The 26,070-nt window shown below is 41.8% G+C and overlaps 2 long non-coding RNA genes across 2 annotated transcripts; both read left to right on the forward strand.

Moving 5' to 3' along the window:
- The first annotated feature begins 4,962 nt into the window (after window positions 1-4,962).
- Window positions 4,963-5,559, forward strand: LOC145813586 (uncharacterized). The gene is made up of 3 exons (XR_014356750.1): window positions 4,963-5,041; window positions 5,122-5,220; window positions 5,429-5,559. It is a non-coding gene; the product is annotated as an uncharacterized LOC145813586 (long non-coding RNA).
- Window positions 5,560-21,031: 15,472 nt separating this feature from the next.
- On the forward strand, window positions 21,032-25,864 carry LOC145813700 (uncharacterized). The gene is made up of 2 exons (XR_014356917.1): window positions 21,032-21,169; window positions 25,498-25,864. It is a non-coding gene; the product is annotated as an uncharacterized LOC145813700 (long non-coding RNA).
- Window positions 25,865-26,070: the final 206 nt, after the last annotated feature.

Consider the following 26,070-nt stretch of genomic DNA (forward strand, 5'->3'; position numbering starts at 1 on the left):
GCCAAAAATGAACGAAAACCGTTGCAAAACGAATGTTCGGGGGCCAAAACGCGCAGTTCGGGGTCCCGAAAAATGGGCTGTCAAGCACCGAAAGTGGCGTTCGGCCACGAAGTGGGCTTCTCAGCCCCCAGTGTCCCTCAAAAGGGAGTAAATAGGAAGTATGCCAAAAACCGGAGCAATAGGAGATGGTTAAGCGGTCCCGAACCGAGGCACACGGCCTGACGGCTCTGAAAACCGGAAACCGGACTCCGAAATGGGCAAAATGGCCTACGACCACAAAATGTAGCCTACGGACATTGAGAGATGGTCTACGGGACCTCTCTCTTCCCTCAGGAAAAGAAACCGTGAAAAACGAGCCTGGTTCGCAAACCGAGGCTAGGTACAAAAGAGGGTTCGGGAGTCCGGAGGCAGGGCTCACGGCCGCGACTCTAAAACTTCTGAACGAGCACATTATGCAACATCACCAAGCGCTCAATCGATGACGTCTGAGTCTTAAGGTCGGTCAAAAATGGGGTGTCTACAGTTGCCCCTCTTTGACCGAACTCGGAAGTCACAAGTGACGGGAGTGAATGTCAAAGCCCAGAGACGACCCGTTTTTGACAAGGCCGAAGACTTAGACAAACGTACAAGATAAACAGAAATGTGCCCGCAGGCAGGGGCAAAATGCAAATGATATGCAAAAAGCCGGAGGTAACCCAATGATCATGCAAATGCCGCAAGCTGTAATGAAGCAAGTATTCGCAAATAGATGCAACAGTTTTAAGCAAGAATGCAAAGCAACAACTACATTTCATGCAGTTAAGAATGCGGAGGATTATTCAATCCCCGCCACATCTCACACGGAGAAGATACGATACCTGCGCGATTCGTCTGGTCGCACCAGCCTCAATTGAACCGTACATACAATATCGTGCCTGTAAAAGAGAAAAGTTGCAACAAGTACAATATGCTACCAACATATATTTAATTGATTCTGAAAGTTTGACACACGCAGCGCCGGTGAGTGAATGCATCGCAATGCAAGGGTGGAACATGCGTGACAACGCACGCCCAAGCATAGAGGTATGCCAATATCAAGAATGCAGGTATGCTCATGAGAATGCAAGTTATGTGCATGATAGTGCGAAACGAGCATGAATCAGGGTGCCTGTTTGTCATGAAGTAACGAGTATGGAAATGCGCATTTCGGCGAAGGCGACTCGATCACGGCCTCCGATCCGCTTCCCTGAAAGGTTACAACTCATTCAAAAAGGATACACTTTGATTTTGATGAGTGATGATGAGACACATGTCAGATCTTGAAGCCGAAGTCCCGGCGGAGCTATTTCGCGACCGGAAGTGTACTTTTCTTGAACTTTTTCAGGTCCCGGGAACTCCGATCTTCCTCAAAATTTGCAGAGAGCTAGGTGGGCATGTGGGGGACATGGCCGGACGTTTATCTTCCCAAGGGGAGGTGGCCAACCGGTTTTCCATAAAGCAAATAGCTGGCCGGCCAGTTTTCCAAAAAGTAGATAGCTGGCCGGCTAGAAAAGAGGGCCGGCCGGCCATGTGCCCAAATTCGGGGGCATTTTGGTATTTTCACCTCCTTTTTGATGCTCCTTCAATCCAAGACTTGGGGCCTATATATTGCAGCCGAGATTTCTTCCTTTCTTGCCTCCTACAACACTTTCTTCTCCAGATCTGAGTTCCACACGCGTTTTCCAACGCCCCGCGCAAATTGTTTTCGCAAAAATATTCAGTTTCAAGCACTTTGAAGCGATTAAATTTCGGTTTCGGAGCTTCTTTTCGCATTTTTGCCACTTGAGGTAAGTTTGTCTCAACATTTGGAAGATTTTCTCGGGAGTTGACTTTTGTTGACTTTTTTTATTTCCCGAGAGTTGACTTTTGTTGACTTTTTCCAATTTTGGCTCATTTTGCTCATTTTTGCTCCCTTTTGCAGATCTTCTGAAAATGGCGGGTAATTCTCCCCACGGCGGAGGTTTTCCAGGTGCCGGAGATGATTTTGATCCCATGACCCTACCCCCGAGGACCCGACCTTTTATTCCCGGGAGGTACAACCCGCCAGCACATGTTCTTCCGCGCGCCGTTTTCCGTCACTTCACTAGCTTTGACGAGCGAGCACCCGGGGATCTGCTTCTCCGAGAGCCGGAGCATCACCTCTCTCATGAGGCCCGAGAGGTATTTACTTCATTTTCTGTATTTTTCGTACATTTCGCACCTTTGCCATGCTTGAACACGCAGTTTAGCTTATGACATAGTACTTTGCTTGCATCCTGAACATGTAGTTTCAACACTCGAATTTCTGAACACTCGGCTTATTAATTAATTGCGAACACACAGCCCACATTAGAACACACGGCTCAAACACTGATTTGTCGAACACACAGCCCGAATTCGAAAGTGAACACACAGCCCACACTTTAAATTTTCTGAACACGCAGCCCAGATTAGAATAGTGAACACGCAGCCCACACTGATAAAAAGTTGAACATGCAGCCCAAACTTTAAATTTTCTGAACACGCAGCCCAGATTAAATAGTGAACACGCAGCCCACACTGATAGAAAGTTGAACACGCAGCCCAAACTTTAAATTTTCTGAACACGCAGCCCAGATTAAATAGTGAACACGCAGCCCACACTAATAGAAAGTTGAACACGCAGCCCAAACTTTAAATTTTCTGAACACGCAGCCCAGTTGAATAGTGAACACACAGCCCACACTGATAGAAAGTTGAACACGCAGCCCAAACTTTAAATTTTCTAAACACGCAGCCCATATTAAATAGTGAACACGCAGCCCACACTGATAGAAAGTTGAACACGCAGCCCAAACTTTAAATTTTCTGAACACGCAGCCCAGATTAAATAGTGAACACGCAGCCCACACTGATAGAAAGTTGAACACGCAGCCCAAACTTTAAATTTTCTGAACACGCAGCCCAGATTAAATAGTGAACACGCAGCCCACACTAATAGAAAGTTGAACACGCAGCCCAAACTTTAAATTTTCTGAACACGCAGCCCAGTTGAATAGTGAACACGCAGCCCACACTGATAGAAAGTTGAACACGCAGCCCAAACTTTAAATTTTCTGAACACGCAGCCCAGATTAAATAGTGAACACGCAGCCCACACTAATAGAAAGTTGAACACGCAGCCCAAACTTTAAATTTTCTGAACACGCAGCCCAGATTAAATAGTGAACACGCAGCCCACACTGATAGAAAGTTGAATGTAGCTTATTTCACTTCATCGGCATACAGCCCATTTCATTCCATTGGCACGCAGCCCAGTTCATCTCATTGGCACACAGCCCATTTCATCTCATTGGCACACAGCCCATTCATCTCATTGGCACACAGCCCATTCATTTCATTATTGACACGTGTATTCATTCTGAATGCAGGTTGGTTCCCGCAGTGTGCGGGGGTATGGTTCCACCATCGCGCGGGACTGGTACGCTGAGCTCCCGGAGGGTGTCTGAGACTTAGTAGACTTGGCAGGGTTTGGGCCATTCTGCGTCGGGTTGTCACGTTGTCCTGCCAGGAGGACACTGATGGCAGCCTTGGTAGAGAGATGGTGGGACACCACCAACTCCTTTCACATCTCTGCCACTGGAGACATGACCATGACGCCCCTAGACTTCGCTGTGTTGACTGGCTTAGACATAGGAGGTTGGCCCATCCCTTATGATGAGGATATGGGCGAGTGGGAGGCCGCCTGGACATATCTATTGGGGGCTCGCCCGCCTGTTGACAGGGTTTCTAGGAGAGTCCGATACACTTGGTTCTCTTCCCACTTCCGGCGGGCGGAGATGGTGCCTGAGACTCCCGAGGAGACGGAGCAGTACGCCCGTGGTTTCCTTATGTTCCTCTTCGGGACTACCCTGTTCGCCGATAGAGGGAACACAGTCGGGTTATATCTGCTGAGCGCTCTAGTCGACCTATCACAGGTCAGTAGATTTGACTGGGGGAGCGCCGGCCTGGCTACCCTTTACTTTTATATGAGCGCGACCTCCCGCGGGCGGGGCGATTTACTCGGCGGCTATTGGAGAGCCTGGGAGGTACTTTTCTGTCCTCTTGATTTACATTTCTGCTCTTCATTACTTGTACATTGCACACACAGTGCACTTTTACAGTCTGTATTTTGCTCTCAGCGTTTCGTACTCACATTCTGCACTGCTTTTCTCAGCTATGGGTCTATGTATACTTCCCAGCATTAGCCCCAGAGTTGGAGGTGGCAGGGTTCCCCATGACCCCTTATTCACTGGTGTTCGAGGGTCCGCACCGGCCGAGACCTCGAGAGACCCTCCTTTACCTGCGACAGTGCTTTGACACTGTGCGACATTCAGAGGTACCTCAGAACTTTCAGTTCCTTTCATTTTCATCTTTGATTTGCTCTGTACATTCTCGATTTCTGATTGGTTTATGCATTTATCATCCGTAGATCACATGGCAGCCCTGGGTGTCCCGGGGTGATGGTCTCCGACTTCAGTATACCGGAGGGTCGGACATCTCCCAGTATAGGGTCCTGCTCGAAGGGCCGGTTGGCAGGGCATGGTTCCTGGGGGAACGCTTTCTGCGTCAGGTATGGGGGTATCTTTCTCAGGATCCTCCCGCAGTACCCCCAGTCAGTATGCGGACTGCTGACAAGCTCTCTTACTCGGAGGTAGTCGGCGCTATGCTGGGTAGTGATGCTTTACTGTATATTGAGGAGGGGGACTACGCCACTTACCGTCACATATATTTGATGCCTCCATTGACGGGAGCTCGTATCCCGATGATGAGGCCTGCCGGTATGTCATCCTCGGGCCAAGCTCGGGCTCGAGCTGCAGACGCCCCTTCTACTAGCAGGGCTGGTACATCTAGAGGTGGGAGTAGACCGGTTCCTCCGATTCCGTCGACTTATCCTCATCCTGGATGGCCAGATATGCCGACTGAGTTGATGGCGTGGCATTATGGGGCTATCTCTCCGACTCCGATCCCACTAGAGCCTCCGATGCCCAGTGATCGATACGCCATTGATCCTGACTCACCGCTGGTATGCTCCACTGTTTTTCATTCATCATTCAGATGTTTAGACATTTTTGTTCACTGATGATTATGAGCTCTTATTTGCAGCCACCGCGAGGGTACATGGAGGAGGTGGTTGGACTGGTGGCCACACTCGAGGGCATGGTTCTGCGGAGGGAGGCACAGTTGTCTGTCGCGGGCATTCAGGTACCCTTCAATTTTCTGGCATTTATCATACTTCTGATGACATGCTGATTTCTACTGCATCGATAGACTACTTGTGTAGAGCACATCTGACACACACCCCACTTGTACACTGTATTTACATGCACTTGCTTCACGTAGCCTTTGCTTATATCTGCATCTGATGTATATATTTGGACTGACGTATTTGAATTGAACTTTTTGTTTTCAGATGCCTTCATGGTCCGGTCAGCCGCAGGCCAGGCCACCTGGGCCTCATTGGGGAGCTGGGCCATCTGGGCCTTTTCAGGGAGTTGGGTCACCCGGGCCTTTTCAGGGGGCAGGGCCATCCCGGCCTTCCCGAGGAGCCGGGCCATCTAGGCCTTTTCGAGGGGCTCGAGGAGGGCCTGCCCACAGACGCAGGGCTCACGTTGTAGAGGTGGAGCCTGATGAGGAGGAGGAGGATGCTGAGGAGGAGGAGGAGGAGGCTACCGATCGTCAGTCAGAGACATCTGCTGAGGAGGGGGGCTCCGGTTTTGGTTCGGGGAACGGAGGTGAGGCTGAGGGGGATCCTGAGGATGACAGCTCCGACCCAGATGATGATGATGGTGCAGAGGTTGTCCCGCAGAAGAGGATGAGGAGTGCTTTTCATTCCCGTTCCCGAGGACATTGATGCCGCTGTTTCCTGCTTTATTTTTCTTTTTGCTAGTAGTTTGTAGCACTTTGCACATTGTTAGGCAATTTTATTTTTTGTAAAACTTGTACCTTTATTTGTTGTAAAGCATGATGGAATGAAATAGCTTTTGAAAAGGTGTTTGTATTTTAAACTTTTAGCATTGTATCGCATCATTTTATTTTGCACAAGAATGAAATTGAATGGGAATGTGCATTGTGTCATCACCAAGTCAGGTAGTGAACCGACGCAACAAACTAAGCAACTCAACCTACTAAGATATAACAGAACTTTAGGAAGTTTACAACTCGATAAGCAAAATGCAACAATGTTGATAACGCAAATAAACAAGACTTTAAATGAAGATTGTTTAAACAGAGAACAATGACTCAAAAACACGAAACACGTCCGCTCGACAAACAACTTGATAAGCAAAACAACAACTCGATAATCAAAACTCAGCAATAACAGAGTGTACTTCAGACGATCTGGGCACCGGAACGCATCCAAAACGGAGGGAGATGAAGGCCTTTGACTCTCCCGTTGCATGGAAATGCTTGAAACTTCCCCTCGAAGAGTAAAACAAGGCCGAGGAGATACACTGCAGCATTGCCGGCCATCTTTGGGAGCCGGCCGGCCATTTTTGTGGAGAGAGACAGCTGGCCGGCCAGTTTTGTAAAAAGTAAATGGCTGGCCAGCCAGAAAATGTGGCCGGCCAGCCAGAAAAGGTGGCCGGCCAGCCAGCTATTCCTACAGCCTCCTGGTTTTTGACACGTGTCTCCGTGAATAGTATTTTTCCCTCTATAAAAGCCTCAACTTCGGGAACATTCATTTCATCTTAGTTTTAGACAAAGATGGAGGCGTTTCTCGCAGAAAATGTCACATCTTGGATCTCTTCTCTAGATGGCTCGGAAAAGATGAATTTCCGGGGTTTCGGCTTGAATGCACTATTCACGCTGAGCCGTACTCCGCTACAGCTTCCTTTTCTCCATGCCGCGGCAAGGTTCTGGAATCCAGTGATGCATGTTTTTAGCTTTGGCGGCCAAGAGATGTGTCCCACTTTCGAAGATTTTCAGGTTTTAATGGAGTCTGAATGCTCTGAAGTGATCTTGCCCCAGCTCCGTTTTGGCCATGCTCAGGCTTTAGGGCGGATGTGTGGGCTTACGGCGCATGACGCTCGATCTCTGATCTGCAGAGGGGAACTGGACATCCTCGGCTTGATCCATCATTTTTCCGACGCCGGTGACCGCAGCAACCATTATTGGCAGGGTTTCCGGTAACACGCCCTCTGCTTATGTTTGTTGTCTCACTTTCTGCTTTCCTCGGGCTTCGGCGGGGCTAGCATTCACCTGATTGAAGTCGCCCAAGGTTTGAGAGAAGGAAAGAGCTGTATTGCCATGACCTTGGCCGAGACACTGATGGGCTTAGATTCTGTCTATCGCCGGGAGGCGACCAGGTTTGCTAGGAGTCCACTACTGCTGCAGGTAATGTTTCCCATCCGACCTTACATATATATTTTCTCACATCACTCGACCCTCAGGCTCGGTTTTTCTCACAAAACCCTTGTCTTACTTTTCTCTCATCGTACATCTCTCTGTTCTTTATTCTCTCATTTTCCATCCCTCCTCCAGGTATGGTTAATGGATAAGTTGCAGGTTGTGGACTCTTGCCCGGCCTATTCAGCTCGAGGCTACTTCTTTCGGCAGCGCCTAGTCAATGCTCTTGACGAAAGGTGGTGGTTCGATTGGATGTGCAATTTGTCCGCAGACGGCATTGCTTGGCGTTGCCCTTGGCTCAACCTCCCGGCAATGAGCTATAGTATGTCTCGGCTGATTGGGATCCAATTGATTGGTCTAACCCACTGCGTATTCTATTTTCCGTTCCGGTTCCTGCGTCAATTTGGTCATGATCAGACCTGCCCACCGGAGGGGATTGAGTACCCAGCCGCTTTCCCGGTCCGGAGTGCACAGCTTGCCCGATATGCCACAGCATGGAGGACGAGAGAGCTCCTGGCCCCTGCTTCTACTTTCAGTTGCACTTTGTCCGATGAGTGCCTGGATTGGCTCAATGAGGAGGCACAGGTTGGGCCTAGCTTGGTTTCAGATGCTTCGTCCAGCTCTGGGAGGGGACGCAGAGATACTTGATTCAACTATGCCCCGAATTTATTGCATTATTAGCATTTTCAAGTTTTCTTTATGAATGTACCAAAAAAAGCAACCTCGATTGTTATGCAAGAACAGGAGAACTCTATTTTGAAATCAATGAAATTGAAGGTTATGGTACTGAAAATTTTCCGCTTTTGGTCCAAAAATGGTCTTAGTCGTAAAAAGATTAATTTGAACAAAGTCAACTTTTATTAAAACTTTTCAAAACTATTTTCGATGTGGATCAAAATTGGACACACCGAAAATCTGTCACTGAGATGCACAACCCCAGATACCTGCAACTGGAAAGTTACCCCTAGTCTGAAGAACAATGCGGCACTGCAAAGCAACGGAAAGTTGCCCCTTGTCTGAGTAACCTTGCACCGTCGCGGCAACGGAAAGTTGCCCCTAGTTTGAACAGCACTGTACCGGAGATCACGATAAATGCCGATGGATAAAGATGACTGAGATGATCAAAATGGACAGAGTTGATCGGGGAAAAGTTTACGGCTGAACTTCAAGGTGAAGTTGCCTACGTATCCCAAAGATGGGAATCAAGCCTTACGTAGTTCAGGCTAAGGTTCACTCGAGTATTTTCACTCTCCTTTTGCGCTCTAACTTTTGCCAAGGCCGCCCTTTGCGGGTTTTCAACCTTGCGAGCTCAGTTTTTATATTTTCTAATTTTTTGTGCTCTGACTTTTGCCTAGGTCGCCCTTTCGGATTTTCGGCCTAGCGAGCCTCTCAAGGATAGTATTTCTTCAACTTGTCCATATTGATCGGTTGTGAGAACTCCAAGCCATCTAGATCCATCAGAACCACAGCTCCACCTGACCAGATAGCTTTGATGATATAAGGACCAGTCCAATTGGGTTTGAACTTGCCCCTTGGGTCGTGGATGGGAGCTCGGTTGTCTTTGAGCACCAAATCTCATTCTTTCAGATTCCGGGACTTAACCTTCTTGTTGAAAGCCCGGGCAATTCTGCGTTGATAGCCTTGGATGTGGTACAGTGCTTTCAGTCTTCTTTCATCAAAGAGCATGAGTTCTTCGAATCTGCTTTGCTGCCAATCTGCTTCGGCTATTTGGCACTCAGCCAATACTCGTAACGATGGAACCTCAATCTCGATGGGTAGAACAGCCTCCATTCCATAGACTAATGAATATGGAGTTGCTCCAGTAGAAGTCCTGATTGAAGTCCTGTAGCCCCATAGAGCAAATGGCAGCTTGTCTGGCCAATCCCGATAGGTTCCCACCATCTTCTGCAGTATATGTTTGATATTCTTGTTGGCGGCCTCGACCGCTCCTTTGGTTTGCGGCCTGTATGTAGATGACTTATGGAAAGCCACATTGTATTTCTCCAACAAGTCTATCACTTCTTTCTTGAAGTGGGAACCATTATCTGAAATTATCTCGTTTGGCACCCCGTAGCGACAGATGATGTTGTTTCTGATGAACTTTGCGACGTGCGACGCCTTCAACACCGCATATGATTGGGCCTCGACCCACTTTGTGAAATAATCTATCACTACCAGGATAAACTCATGCCCGTTTGACCCCTTCGGGGTAACAGCTCCGATCACATCAATTCCCCAGACTGAAAAAGGCCATGGCGAAGTCATGTTGTACAGTTTTGACGGCGGGATGTTCATGCGGTTTGCATGAATTTGACACTTGTGGCATCGCCGAACAAAACTAATACAATCCTCCTCCATGGTTGACCAGTAGTAGCCCTGTCTGAGGATCTTTCTAGCCAGCATTACTCCATTCATGTGTGCACCGCACTCCCCCCCATGGATGGCTTCCATCAGGCGTTTCGACTCTTCAGCTTCTACACAGAGCTTATGCATTCCCAGATGACCCCTTTTGTACAGCTTGCCCCCGCAGATGATAAACTGAGCAGCCATTCTTCTGATGGCCCTCTTATCCTTGGCGTTTGCCCCTAGTGGATATGTCTCCTTTTCCAAGAAGTTCCAGATGTCGTAATACCAAGGGTTGCCGTCTTGAGCCTCATCTATGGCGGAAATCGACTCGTATGCCGGCACGAACTTCTGATCAATAATGACTGGACGCATCCGGACTCCGGACGGGATGTCTATCATAGAAGATAGAGTTACTAATGAATCTGCAAACCTGTTGTTCTCTCTTATGAGGTGGGTGAAATTTAGTTTCTCAAACCGAGGAATTAACGAATCCAAGGTTTGGTGGTAGATTATCATCCTTTCCTCCTTGACTTTCCAATCTCCTTTTGCTTGAGACACAACAAGGTTCGAGTCCCCAATGACGTCCAACCGTCTTGCCCCTAGTTCTAGGGCTGCTTCCAAGCCAGCAATACATGCCTCGTACTCTGCTTCATTGTTGGAAACTTTGAACCGGAGCTTGAATGCTAAAGGGATACGGGAATCATCAGGTGCTATCAGCAACACCCCTATCCCATACCCATATTGGTTTGACGCTCCGTCAAAGTACATCGTCCAAGTTTCATCTTCGACGTGCAGAATGGCTTCATCTGGGAATAGATACTCAAACTCTTCATCCCCCTCAACCGGGTGGTCGGCAAGGAACTCCGCTACCGCTCTCCCTTTTACTGACTTGCGCGTTACATACTTCAAATCAAATTCGGAGAGCAACAGCAGCCAACGAGCTAGCCTACTTGTAAGTGCCGGTTTCTCGAAGAGATATTTGACGGGATCCAAACGCGAAACCAACATTACAGAGTGAGCTAACAGGTAGTGCCGCAGCTTCCTGGTTGCCCATACCAAGGCCAAACAAGCCTTCTCCAGCGGTGTATAGCAGGTCTCGTAATCTAGCATCTTTTCGCTCAGATAGTAGATGGCTCTTTCCACTTTGTCTTCTGACTCCTGCGCGAGCATGCAGCCCATGGTAGTCTCAGTTACCGAAAGGTACAATATCAACGGTCTCCCTGGCTCTGGTGGTGACAACACGGGTGGGTTCTGTAGATACTCTTTGATCTGCTCAAAAGCTGCTTGACATCGGCCATCCCATTGGAATTTCTTTCCTTTCTTCAGGAGACCAAAAAGTGGTTCACAAGTCAAGGTTAATTTAGAAATAAACCGTCTTATGAATTGCACTTTACCCAGAAAGCCTCGTACCTCCTTTTCAGTCCTTGGTGGTGGCATTTCTAAGATGGCCTTGATTTTGGAAGGGTCGACCTCGATGCCCCTTTGTGTAATCAGAAACCCTAGCATCTTCCCTGCTGTAACACCAAACGTGCATTTCTGGGGATTCAATCGCAGCCGAAACTCTTTGATCCTTTGAAAGAATTTTTGTAAGGCGGTGTAGTGGCCCTCTCTATCTTTGGACTTGACAATCATGTCATCCACATACACCTCGACCTCTTTATGGATCATATCATGCAATATTGTAGTTGCTGCCCGTTGATACGTAGCTCCAGCATTTTTCAACCCGAATGGCATCCCTCTATAACAATATGTACCCCACGGGGTAGTGAACGCAGTCTTCTCCCGGTCTTCGGGTGCCATTACTATCTGATTGTCATGCTTATCATACTTGCATTGTTATGTACCCCACGGGGTAGTGAACGCATCCCTCGACCTCTTTATGGATCATATCATGCAATATTGAGTTATACGTCATTTCATTCGCATTGTCATGCTTATCATACTTGCATTGTTATGCATTTTAATATTAGTCTAGGAGACCTTAAATCCTCTGAAGGTGCAAGTCCTTTGGTGTTTTTCGTGCCTGAACGACTCTTGGCGGGTTTTATCTTAGGTTACATTGTCATGCACGCCGCACTCGCATTGTTATGCACACACCTTGTGCATTGTAGCGCATGCCATACTTGCATTGTTATGCATCTTCTTTAGGCCGCATCGTCATGCGCACCTTACATGCATTGTCATGCATGATCCTTATCACGCGTTGTCATACGCACCTTACATGCATTGTCATGCATTTTCCTTACCTTGCATTGTCATGCGCAGTTCATTTGCATTGTCATGCATTTTAAAAAAAAAAAAAAAACATGCATTATCATGCACGTTTCATTTGCATTTCAAAACAACAAAAAACCAAAAAACAAACATGCATTGTCATGCATCATTGTAAATATTGCATTGACATGCATTGTAAATATTACATTCCATTGCATATTGTATATATTGCATTGTAGCTTGCGTGCATTCACTGCATCACCCCCTTCTACAGCTTGCGCCTTTTCATGTTGAGTCTGGTCTGGTATGTGCCCGTACTCTTCGCGTTGAAGCACAGTTATGGTATTATGTGTACGCACCTATTGTTGTGGGTGACGGCACCGTTTCTTTGTTAAACGTGGTTTGTATGTGTCCATGCCTTTCCTAGGCAAGATATGTTTCGCCCGCAGGCCTTATCCATCGTAAATATTGTATTGCATATTGTATATATTGCACTGTAGCTTGCATGCATTCACTGCATCACCCCCATCTACGACTTGCGCCTTTCCATGTTGAGCTTGGTATGGTATGTGCCCGTACTCTTCGCGTTGAAGCACGGTTATGATATTATGTGTACGCACCTAGTGTTGTGGGTGATGGTACCGTTTTCGTATTAAACGTGGTCTGTATGTGTCCATGCCTTTCCTAGGCAAGATACGGTTTGGCCGCAGGCCTTATCCACTGCATCCATTGCATTTTAGCTAGTAAATATTGCATTGTACATAGCTTGCATTGTCATCCATCTTTCCTTACATGCATTGTAGTGCATTCTTCCTTACTTTGCATTGTCATGCATTTCCCTACTGCATCATTTAGTATGTAGGTTTCATTGTAAATAGTGCATTGTCATGCATTCATTGTATTGCATTGTAGTTGCATGCATTCACTGCATCACCTCCATCTACGGCTTGAGCCTTTCCATGTTGAGCTTGGTCTGGTATGTACTCATACTTTTCGCGTTGAAGCACAGTTATGATATTATGTGTATGCACCTAGTGTTGAGGGTGATGGCACCGTTTCTGTGTTAAACGTGGTTTGTTTGTGTCCATGCCTTTCCAAGGCAAGATATGTTTTGGTCGCGCACCATGTCCATTTCATTCATTACATTGTAGTGTAGTGTTTTCCATCCAGCATTTAGGATCACGATCTCTCCTGAGTAGAGCATTCCCCACTTATATCATCCCACCCAATTACTTGTATCTTGTGTTCAGTCTACACACTCATAGTTCTGCATGTGTACGCGCCTATTCCACTGCTGGTATTGTGGGTTGAGGGTGTCGGCACCTTTTCTATGGTAGACGGATTTTGTATCTCTATCATCTTTATGATATTTGTGTGGTTTTGAACTGCTTATGGTTTGATCATGTTTCAATTGCATTGCATATCATTTGCGTTGTTTATACATAGTTTTGTATATATTGCATTATCATTTTGTATCCATTCCGCATTGTTATGCGTTGTCACACGAGTTGCATTGTCATGCACTCCTTCGCTTGCATTGTCACGCAGTTTTAGATTGCATTGTTATGCATGTTGCTAATGATATCGTACCTGTTAAGTTTTCTTTCTCTTTCAGGCACGATATTGTATGTACGGTTCATTTGAAGCTGGTGCAACTAGACGAGCCGCACAGGTAATGTATTCTCCATGTGAGACGTATCGAGAATTGAATAATTCTCTTACATCCTTTCTATATTGTAATGTAGCTTGGTTCTTGCTTAAAACTGTTGCATGTTATGCTTCGTTACAGCTTCCTTTGCATGATCATAAGTTATGCTCGGCCTCTTGCATTGTCAGTTGCATTTTGCCCCCGCTTCCAGGCGCAGATCTTTATTGTCTTGCATGTTTGTCTAAGTCTTCGGCCTTGTCAAAAATGGGTCGTCTCTGGGCTTTGACACTCACTCCCGTCATTGTTATGACTTTCGAGTTCTGTCAAAGAGGGGCAACTATAGACACCCCATTTTTGACCGTCCTCAAGACTTGGATGTCACCATTTGAACACTCGGTGATCATCCATGTTCGTGTTCGTCCTGAGTTCTCGGAGGTCTCGGCTACGCGCCTTGCCTCAAGACCTCTCGACTTGCCTGTTTTGTGTTTGGTTTTGCACCAAACACTTGTTGTTTTGCTTCTGAGGGTAGGGAATGGCTTGTTGGCCATCCCCACACCTCACCGGCCATGGCTTGAGGCCACCGGCCCTGTTTTGTTGCTACCGGCCATTGGTTATGGCCGGTCGGCACTCTTTTTGGTCAGCCGACCATTGTTTTGGTCAATTTGTCATTTTTGGCTGGCCGACCACTATGCATCTGCTTTTGGCAGATATTTTGTGCCAGCTGTAATAGCTGGCATCCACTTTGCACCCCCTCCATACACGTGTATGGAGGGATTTCACTCTTGCCCAGCTTGTTTTGTAAGCTTTGCAAGAGTGATCCTCTATAAAGGGAGGCCTTCTCCTCCTCCCTCAAGGGTTACAAAAAAGAGTTCCAAAGGTCTGAATTAGGGTTAGGTCTTGTGTATCTATCTATCTCTATATCTCCCTCTCTTTTGCTCTGAGTATGTGTATTAAGGTGTTTTGTTCATAGTTTTGCACACAAACACCTAGAGTTACACTTTACTTTAGCTACTGAGGTACTAAGGAGTGATTTTCAGAGTTCTTGAGTTGATCTAAGCTTGGAGAAGGGGCTGGAGTGGTCCTTGTGAATAAGGTCTTCAAGGGTAAGAACTTTACCCCTTTATTCTCCATTTTTGCATAGGCATTTAGCCATCCTTGCATATATTTTTAAGCTTAACTTATAACATATAAAAGTTCTGATTTTAAATGCTTAAAATAGTTGTTTAAGGTTGTTTTGGTGTTTGGGATTGTTTGACCCCTCTTAGGCTTTGTTTGGCCCCTATTTTGTGCTATTTTGTCGAGCTGCAGGACCACCTTGTTTGGGCCTCCTCACCACTGAAATCCAAAGGGATTTCAGTGGTGTGGATGGTGTTTTGAAGTCCTAAGAAGGAGAGGGCCATCCCCTCTCCTTATTGTCTTCAAAAGTTGTCATTTTAGCCTCATGTGTGAGCACCATTGTTGAGTTCATGTTGGCCATGTCTTAGCTAGTATTTGTGCTTATTTTTCCATGATATAGCACTGTTTTAAGTTGGTTTAGACACACCATGCTTGCTTTGCATACTGGTCTTGTAATGCCATGAATTGCCTTAACATGCTTTGTGCTTTGAGCCTTGTTTCTAGCATGTTTTTGGCCTAGCTTTGTGATGCTTTTACACATGTCTTAGTATGCTTAAGGTCTGTTTGGAGTTGTTTTGGCCATCCATGACATGCTTTGCATAGCCACCTTGCATTTTGGCTTGTTAGCCTTGGGTGTGCGATTGTTGAGCATGCATTACGTGGCTTGTTTCAGTGGTTTGGCACCACTTGTAACATTATTTCAGTCCTTGTGGTATGCTTGTATGCTTGCATTTGATGCTCCTTTAATGCTTCAAGAGGTTGGTGTCTTATGCTCCATGTTTGGACCCTTTTGCATGCCTTTAGACTTAGGCCATTTAGATGCCATCTAGGTGTGCCTTTGACCTTGTTTTGATCTGCCTTGGGGTGGTTTGGAGTCCCCATGGCCCTTTGGGACTTGCTTCATATAGCTATGGCTTAAGCCCCTTGGCTTACCTTGAGTTCTGGACATAGTTGCATGCCTTGCTTGCATTGATAAGTTGATTTGGCATCATTCCTCATGTATTTTCAGAGCTTGCTATGCTTGCCATTAGTCCATGTTTATCCTCTTTTAAGTGTGCTTAAAAGTTACTTCTTTACGCTTAAGAGTTGGGCCATGTGTGCATGCATGTTTGTTTATGTTTTGGCCTTCATTTCCTTAGTATTTGGCCACTGTTTTGGACCTAGTAGAGAGCTGTCCATCTTGGTGTAAGTCTCTCCTTTGCATGTTGTTGCATGCTCGCCTTGTGTGTTGTTGCATACTTCGCCTATCGCATGTGTTGCATGCTTGAATCACATTGCATTCAACATGTTTTCTTCCTTTTGTCTTGGTTGCTTAACATGTTACGTGTCTTGCATGTCCGCATTGCATATTGCATGCTTGTTAGCTTGCACATGTTGTTACGTGCCTTGCATGTTTGTTTGTTTAGGTTGTGTGCTTAGTACACATTACTTGCTTTCATGCTCATGATTGCATACTTAGCTCACATGTCTAGGTTGCATTGCATTGAGCATGCATGCCTTGTCTCTTGATCAAGTGATAGAGGTTGGGCCTTATGTGTTTATTTGGTTTGCATTTCATTTGACATCAAAATGCATAACTTGGCCTCTTTGGCTATCACGCATTGAAATGCGCGATTGGTGGCCCGAGGGTCGAGGACCATCCTCTTTTGAGTCATGAACATGATAAGGAGGGTGTTTGTGCAAACATTTGCTTGAAATGCATTGACATGCCATGTTTGCCCTCTGCTGCTGTCAAAACAGGATTCTGCAGATAAATATGGCCGTTCGACTTCATAAAGTGCTGATCAACCAATGATGGATGGCCAAGAGCTGAATATTTGGTCGATGACCCTTCTACCATGGTCGGTGATGTTTCCCCTTGGTCGGTGATACTCCACAGTGTTCAGAGAGTGTTCCTTGGGACTTGTGCAATTTTCAGAAGAGCAGAGCAGGGTAAACAGAGGCAGCTTGTGCATGGTGACGAATTTCCGAGCAAACTCGAGCACGCATGCATTGGAACCTCTTCCCGAGGCTGTTTTATTGCTTTCTTAGCTTAGTTAATTTGCTTAACTAGTTAAGTGGTCTGTAATAATTAATTAGCTTGTAGGTTAATTAATTTGTATTATTCTTTTGGTCCCTCCGAGCGAGGCCGAATGTGTAATAAGTGTGGGTGCGTGTGTGCATGTCTTCCAACCCCCATTTCTTTCTCCCTTTTACTTACATGCTTTTGATGGTCAGTACTAGGGCATATTTAATTTAGCATACCTTATGCTATGCATGCGTGCATTCATTCATCAATATTGCATGCACCGGGCTCGGCGCATCATGCTAACTACATAGTATTTCAAATCTAACTTGAATACATGTTACTTGTTGCATTTCACATGCCATCCTAAGATTAGCCGAGCCTACTCTAGATTGCATTTTGCCTGTGTTGCATTAGCCATTTAACATGGACTTGGGTCATACGTTTGATTGCTAACATGTTCTTTGTTTTGACTCGGAGTATGCCGTAAGTATTTATGCTTTAGCATCTCGCATGAGTGTGAATGTTAACATGACAGCAGGCTTACCATGTGGCTATGTGCTTATGTGATATTACTACCTAAATGCCTACGGGTGAAGGTTGGATTGTTTGAGTTGGAACAACTCGTTGAAATCTGTATTTTAGCCTACTTGCGAGTAGCAAATTTCAAACCATTTTCCGAACAAAAGGATATGCAATGCTTTGTTCCAAATTAGGCGATCTAGTCTATACTTTTGTGTTGTGCGCATCACATAGTAAGATTAACTAATTAATCGAAATAAGAACACATAATGTTTCAAAACTAGATATCATGGTTAGTAGAGGCTGATCTTCGGATCGGGCGAGCAGGGGTGCTCATAGCTGACCTTCCCCAATCGTACCCAAGTTCCCGAGCTGAGGCAACTTTGGTGATGACGGACAAGTGGCCTTAGGCAAACGAGTCAGGGTTTCCGAAATTCCCCCATAAAAAATATTTAGGTGGCGACTCTATATCTGGCAAAGCAGTCGATGTTTGGCACTTCTTTCTAAAAATCTGTTTTCTCAAAACGATTTGCTGGATTTGGACTTTTTGGTAATTTATCAATCTCACATTGCACATTGTGAGATCAGATTAAGAACCGTGACAATTTGAGTCCGAACTGTAGTAAACCCACAAACGAACAGAACGGGATGGAGGGGATTCATCCTCCCCGGGGCGTTCGCAGGGACGTCTACAGTGATGTATAAGTAGTGGGTGTGAAGTAATCCTTAAGGTTCCGGTTGGGTGCATTTAGGAAATTCAGGTTCGGCATCTCTAATAGCTCTGAGTATGGATATGGATATTCAAGCCTAGGAACACGGGAAGAGGCTCTAAGGTTCCTAAGAGTCCTTTCTAGTTCAAGGTCCAAACTCCACAATTCGAGGCGGCAAGAACAGCGCTCATGCATACACCACTTACACACACACACGCGCTAAGTTCTAACTCTTGTGCACTAAGTTATGAAAGCAAAATACCAAAGGAGAAAATACTCACAGCAGTTTAACAAAAACGCTTTACTCGTCTTGCGGGTGCTTGATGTGTAGACTGTTGTTTACAATCTCCACTTGAGCCCTCTATTTTTAGCACTTTGGTGCTTTACTTGTAAGTATTTGTTCTCGTTTTTTAACAAAGCACTTTGGTGCTGCGGTTTGTTTTTAAAGCTCAGTTGCGTTTCGCTTGCACTTCGGTGATAGTTCCACTTGCAAAAACTCTCACTACAACAAAACTAACTTTTTACGACTTCAATTTACAGCATACATTAAATGCATGTTGTAATTAGTACATTCTACGACATTTTTTTTTTTGCAAGCCGTTCAAGCCGTTAATGGTTTTTCAATAACGACATACATACCATGTAAGTTATTAATTCATATATTTATGGCATATAAAAGTATGCCATAAAAAATGTATATTTTCACAACTTAAAAAATACGTCGTAAAATATTTGCACTTAAAACGACATAGATTTCACGTTGTAAAATATTATAACTTTACACGGCATGTATTAACATGCCGTGAAAACTTTTGCAAAAAAATAAAATAAAATAATTATAATAATAATAATTCAATCCGAGTTTTTTTTATGGCATGCAAAAGCATGCCGTAAAAAATGTATATTTTCACGGCATACAAAAATGTCATAAAATATTTGTAATTAAGACGACATACATTTTATGTCGTAAAATATTATAACTTTACACGGCAAGCATTAACATGTCGTGAAAATTTTTATTTCAAAAAATTTCAATCTGATTTTTTTTATTTTTTTTTTATTTTTTGGATTTAAAAAAGTTAACAATTTCCAACCAAACTTCTCACCTTAAATTTTCCTAATTGAGGACAATGTAAAAAATAATTTATACATTATTTTATAATTTAGTGTCTCTTTTAAGGGATAATTGCACCCGGTGGGATTTTGGGGAAAAACAAAATTTACATATTCATGAAAAAATTTATAATTTTAATGATTAATATTTATATGGCTTCTCACTAATTTGTAATTTTTTTTTAAATCACCTTAATTTGATATTTTCCCTTCTTTTAATAATTTATTTATTTTTTACTTTTTAGATGTGCCTAATCTGAATAAAACTAAAAAATAAAATATTTATAAAAATATATAATATATATGAAATGTATTAAATTTTATATTTTTTTGAATTTTGTGATTTTTTTAAAAAAATAAAAAAAAATATTATTCTTTTAAGTATATGAAAATTATTTGAATTTAAAAAGTAAAAAAACAAAATTATTTAAAATATTTAAAAACTTACAATAACTAAAACAAAAAAAACTCAAAAACATTATTTTAGGCCCCATTGCTCTCTCACTCACTCTCTAGGTCTCGATCTCTCTCTCTCTCTCAACCCTCTCTAAACCCTAATCTCTCTCAACCGATCGAATCAACCTTCTTCAGCCCCGTTTAATATAATCTCAGAGCGATTGCTGATTCATCTCAGATCCAATCTCAGAGCGATTGGTGATTCATCTCAGATCTGATCTCAGAGCGATTGGCAATTTTGATTTTAAGATTTCGAAGCTCCACCGCCTCCACTATCTGCACCGGCGAGGAGAGCGAGCACCATCGTCTACTAAGGTAAGCACCACCTTATCTCTCTCTCTCTCTCTCTCTCTCTCTCTCTCTCTCAGTTTCGTATTCTCTTTCTCTCTCTCTCTCTCTCAAGCTCTTCATTCCCGTCGAGTTTGGTCAAATATTGAAACCAGTGCATTTTATTTAAGAATTTCGTTGTTTAAGCAATTTGCTGTATAAAAATTTGTTAATAGAATCTCAATTAAATTCCACTCTAGTTTTCCTGTTTCATGTTCATGCTTCTTGGTGCACACTGCACATGCCTTTTCCTTAACAAAATTTCTTCTAGTTGTGGTGATAAACAAATTCTCTGTTTCTCTAAAAAACTTTATGGACCTTTATTTCCTTTGCTTGTTTTATGAATGAAGTTGAAGACTTTGAAGACTTCAAGTTTTATTATCTTTGTTGTTTGTTGGATTTTAGTTGTATTTGGTGTATAGAGGATTACTATTTGTGACTAGATATTAGGCTTATAGCGTTCTGCTTGTTCTAGTAATAATATTGACTAAAGATCAGGGGATCTTTGAAACTAGTTTGACATTGTGTGATATGGGAGGGCCCTATGTACATGGGCAGCAGGTCCATTTTGATTATCAATAACAAATGATGAAATTTTAATGTTAAGTGTCAGCAATAAATTGGAACAGCGATCATTTAAACTATATTAGTCTTGTGAAAGGAAGCTGAGATGAATGGCTTTGTAAATGCACTTTTCAATGACAGCTCTTACATTGATGGACCATGCTAATGAGACTTGGAGTATTCTTGCAATCTGTATCATCAAAGAGAAAGAATGAAACAGCAAGAGTTGAGTATCCATGCTATAGTTGTGCGTTCATGAAATGGAGAGAGATGGGATAATTTTTACTAGAGCGTAGAGCACAAAATCAAACTCCTTGTTACTTGTATTGCTTGACTGAGCATTAATCATTCTTGATTGTGAACGATAGACTATTCATTTTATCACTATCAGGTTGGGAAGATCAACAGTACTTTATTGTTTTCCCTATTTTTTAGTTGCAAAACATATGTTTTATGTGAGATGATTCTCTAGTACTAGGTAGCTTATTTGATTTGCCTCTCTACTTAACAATCATACATTCATGAAGTTCATATAGTTCATATAGTGAGGTGGAAACTAATCTAGTTCTATTTTACCTGTAAGAAGGTGAAGTTAAATTTTTTGTGATTATTTTCTGTTGAATATTGAGGTTTTTGTTTTTCCCCATTTTGATTTTATGGAGAATTGAATTTTTCAGAAAGATCATCAGGCTATTGATATCCTTCTAGTAGAGAATGATATACAAGAGCTTTTTTCTTTCAAACACTGCAAGGGAAGGAAGGTTAAGCTTGCTCTTTGTGAAGGTAATTTCTAATCTTTGAATACGCAAGCCTGCATTGTTAGGGAAATTCTATTTTTGTCTCAAATAAATTTCATTCATACGCAAGCTTGGAAGTTCAAATCTGATCTTCTGATTTTGCTTGCTTTTGGTTTCTAGGTTGTTATGTTTGGGATGAAATGTTAACACTTCTGAAAATTTCTCTTTGTAAATGTTGAATAGCGAATGTATAATAATGCTTGGTTTGTACAAAAATCTTGTTCATATGCTGAGTTGTATGTTGTTTAAGTATTGTCAGTTATGCATGTCCTATTATGAGATGGCTAAATAACTTTGGCTTGTGGATTGTGATTCTAGAGCTTGATGAGAGAACTTGATGCTGAGGCATCTTTTTGACCAACTGAAATTTCACCACACTAATGACTCTTATCTTTGCGTGGGGCTGTTGTTTCTCCTACTCCTCAAGATTAATAAAAACACTTCATTTTGACTTCCAATGAATATATATAATGAGACATATGTATGATTTTTTTTTGTATATAAAGGTTACTACAAAGGTTATTATTTTCTGAAAAATGAGTATTGGCTGCATCATAACCCCAACGAAACGAACCATTACATTGCATATTGAACATATAATTCTATTACAGAATGCAAGTTTCAAAGATAAGAGGTAGTAATAATTGTTTTACATTTGGAATACTATAGTAGAGATTTTTCTGTTTCTCTCTCTCTCTCTCTCTCTCTCTCTCTCACATTAAATTGCTTTAAAAATGACCCCAAATATACCTAATACTTAAAGGCAACAAACAAACTAATCCTATTAAATGGAAAAATTATTAGTTTAACACCATACCCGGTTCTCAATGTCCAAATTTCCTTTATCCTTCACTATGATTTTATAATCACCAGCATTAGTTTCTTTGAAGTTATTTTTTTCCTTTCAACATTGTGTTTAGCTTTTGTTAACAAACAGAAATCAAAGTTTAAAGGTGGCTGTGATATTGATATTTGTTTTTCTCTGCAATGACTCAGGTATATTGTCGCTGATCTGATTGTTATTGTGAATGCCCATTTTCTTATTGACAGTTGAATCTTCAAATTGTCAACTAGCAAGATGAGTGGAGAGGTACTTTATTTCTCATTTAACATAAAATTGAATTTATAACCAATTGTTGTCCACATTATTTCTTATTTTTCCTTATGTATTGCACAAAGTTCAAAAAAGCTGAGAAAAGAATTAGAAAGGAGCGTGAAGCTATAATTGCTGCAACAATGGATAAAAGAAGAAATGCATCATTTAGAATTTCAGATGAGTGTTCTACTTCTCCACATGTTGAATCACATACTATGGAAGGAGTTGTAGGCTCCACTCAAGTACCAAAGAAGAAAACTACAGGAGCATCAAAGTTGAAGATGCATGACAAAAGAAAACAAAAGTGTGATGAAATTGACTTCAATGAAAGGAATCAACATGTGGGACCTGAGTCAGTTAAACTATCGACTTTAGAAGGGATCTTGGCATGAGAGATGGTGCCAATAACCACATAGAGATGGCCTAACATCCCAGAAGAGGTTAAAAACAAGCTATGGGCCTATGTGAAGGTAACATATATTTATTTAATTCATTATTATACTATTAACTCAAGTTTTTTTCCTAATCACTAAATTGTTGTTAAAATGCAAATGCAGCTTAGATTCAAAATGCATAATTGCCATAGGAAATACATCATGCAAAAGTTTGGCATATTATAGCGCTCACACAAATCTGAACTATCACGAAAAATAAGACCTCTTGGTAAAAGCGCTAAGCTACCACACAATATTGTCCTAACCAAACCTGATAATGTAGAAATGATTGAATGGAAAGCATTTGTGAAACAACGAACTTCCAAAGAATTTAAGGTAAGTTTCCTCATAGAAACTCTCTTGTTTTTATGAACTAATTAGACCAACAAATTTTCTCATATTGATTCAATAATGAATTATTAATCATGTAAATTATGACATTCTTCTTTTGTATATGTAGGCAAAGAGTCAAAGATTTAGGGCAATGAGAAAAAAGTAAACCCTCTTTCACACCATGAGTCGTAAAGGTTATGCACCATTAGAGGATGAAATGGTAAATTTAAGAGTGATTCAGGTAATTTTGTAAATCGGGTATGAAGTATGGTTACTATGAGATTGTTTTTAATTATGTTGATTTTCATTTTCTATTTCAGTTTCTAGAGAAGAGAAAGTCGAGCACCATCATCCATATCAAGAGTTGATGTTCGGATTAAAGGGCATACGAGGAAGGAAGGAAAATCTATGAATGAAGTGCTTGATGCAACTATGGTACCAATATCACTTCATTTTCATTTTTTTGGTATTATAATTAGCATTCGCATCAATTTATTTAGACTTGCTTATATTTTTAGAAAAAGGTTCAAGAACTTAATAAGGCTTTTACCGATGAGGGTCCGAAATCTATAAAAGATGATGCGATTTTTCATACTTTTGGTCACGAGCATCGTGGGAGTGTATGAGGGCTGGGATTTAGGGCATTACCATCTAAGGTTGATGCACAAGTACACCAAAATGAGCACATGAGAAAACTTGAAGGCAAGGTGCTGGACTTAGAACAACACCTTGACGAGATAACAGCCATGCTTATCAAAGAAAGAAGGCAAAATGATGTAAGAGGAAAAGCTAAACATGATAATATAATGTTTGATGATTTAATTCAAGTAAATTTTGATTCAAATCATTTGTTATTTTATATTTAAATCACTCGCATGTTTATCTTTGATTGTATGGTACCAATCCCTCCCAAAGAAGTTTTGATCTACTCCAATCTACTCCTCATGACAACCTTCCAAACTTCAGTCATTGAAAATAGTATTTTCAAAACATTTTTATCTACTCTTCATGTCTTTAATTGTTGGAATTATGTGGTAGTTATATGCTTAATGAAGTGTTTTTACGGTTTTTTAGGTGAATGAAGTTGGTTCTATTATTGAAAGCATTGAAGCTATGAAATTATCTAAACGTGATGGCTCTTCAATTGCAAACCTTCCAACTGGTTTAGATACGGTAAGTTATGCTCTTTTTAGAGGTCTGAATTTTTATGATTGCAGTCATAGTTTGAGAACAAAAGTTTAGTGAAATCATATTTTCAAAACATGGGTTCGAAAAACAAATTCCAAATTGCTTTAGTTTGAGTTTGAAAGATCTGTTATTAAAATAACATTGTTTGGTAGAACAATCCTTTAACCACTTTTAGTACTCTATTCATTGAAAATTAAATAAATATAACTGGTAGTAGTAATAATAAATGACAATAAACATGAGGAAAATAATCACAAATCTTCAAAATACAGAGCTATATACAATTTTAGCCCCTATTTAGAGCCAAATGTAGTTTTAACTATACTGCTGATCTTATTATTGTTATTACTTTTTGAGCATTGAGAACTGTGTTATAGCTAGGAGGAAGAAATTTTTAGGCAAAGCAACAGAAGGAAAAAGCTGAAATAAATAGTAAGAATGCTTTGTCTTAAGTTTGGATTATGAGTTTTAGTTGTTATTTTCAAGAGAGTCCATATATTGGGTAAAGAAACCAAGGAAAAATTGTGATGCTATTTGGATAATAGCTCAATGGTCTCAGAAGGAACATGATTGTGTTTCATCCATTTAGGATTATACTCTATAATTCAATGCATTCTTAATTGTAAGAAATGATGACTATTTTGAAATACGTGAATTTTGATGCATAATCTTATGTATCGAGATAGAAGACACATAATTGTGTGCCACATACGATAGTCTTGGTAGGCAGTAATATATTTCTTGTCCTGCACCGGCATACATAGCTTTCTAGCACGGTTTTCACCCAACTGAAATGTGAATCGCAATTTGCTTTGAGAAAGAAAGAGAGAGTAGGGGAGAATGGGCTACCTATTTCATCTGTTTGGGTAGAACCTATTTTCTCAATTTTTTTAATTATAGTTTTTTTTACACTTTCAGATCTGTGTTTTTTTTTATTTATTTATTTTAATACAACTCTGATAATGAGGACTTCAAAATCATCTTCTTGTGTTCTTTAGTGAAGAACTGAGGGATTTATTAAAATCTACTTGAATTAGAATGTCCATTTAGGTTTTATAAATTCATCAGGTTGAGTAGACTCATAAGTGTGACCACCTCAAAATATGTATTCATTAGCTTGAAATTTTCTTTTCTGATATTGATGACATGTATAAGTGAGTTCTCCTTGAAGCTTTTTGACACTTTCATTTCCTTTGTTGAACTAATACTTGGTAAATGGGATGAATGTTATGCAGTATGCTTATATACTCTTAATTTTTGTAGGATCAAAGTAATGGTGTGCCGAGCTTAGAGAATGTCAAATGCAAGTTGTTGCAGTGGGAGGGGACAAACTTGGTGGTTGCAGAAGGCCAAATTGCATCAAGGGATCCCAAGTCAAAGGTACATCATGTGACTCTTGGACCTTTGTGTTGGAAAGTATGGGTGAACCACCTAACAGTCAACTTGCCGTTGTTTCGTTCTACTCATGAGATGTATGATCTTCAAGATGCAATAGGAAATACAGTTGCATAGTCTATTCAATTCATTCTTTTGGACTAAATATTAGACTAATTGATTTACGATTTGTAGTTATACTTTTTGGATGTTTAAAGTCGTATTTTAGAGATTAGTGAATTTTATGATTTAGATACTTTTTTTGATTTGTATGTTTGAGGTTGCTATCAGCTTGATATGATAAAAGTTGAGGATGAAAGTCAGTATGCAGTTTGTTTGGAATATGAATATTAGATTTTTTTTGCTTACTTCATAATTGTTGCTTCTGCTTGGTTTGTCAACAAGTTGCATTTTATAAGCTACTGTTTACATACTGTTAGGCAAGGTTATATTCCTGTATAT

Source organism: Camellia sinensis, chromosome 15 (assembly GCF_055761805.1).
Source record: "Camellia sinensis isolate YWXY chromosome 15, ASM5576180v1, whole genome shotgun sequence".
Lineage (NCBI taxonomy): Eukaryota > Viridiplantae > Streptophyta > Magnoliopsida > Ericales > Theaceae > Camellia > Camellia sinensis.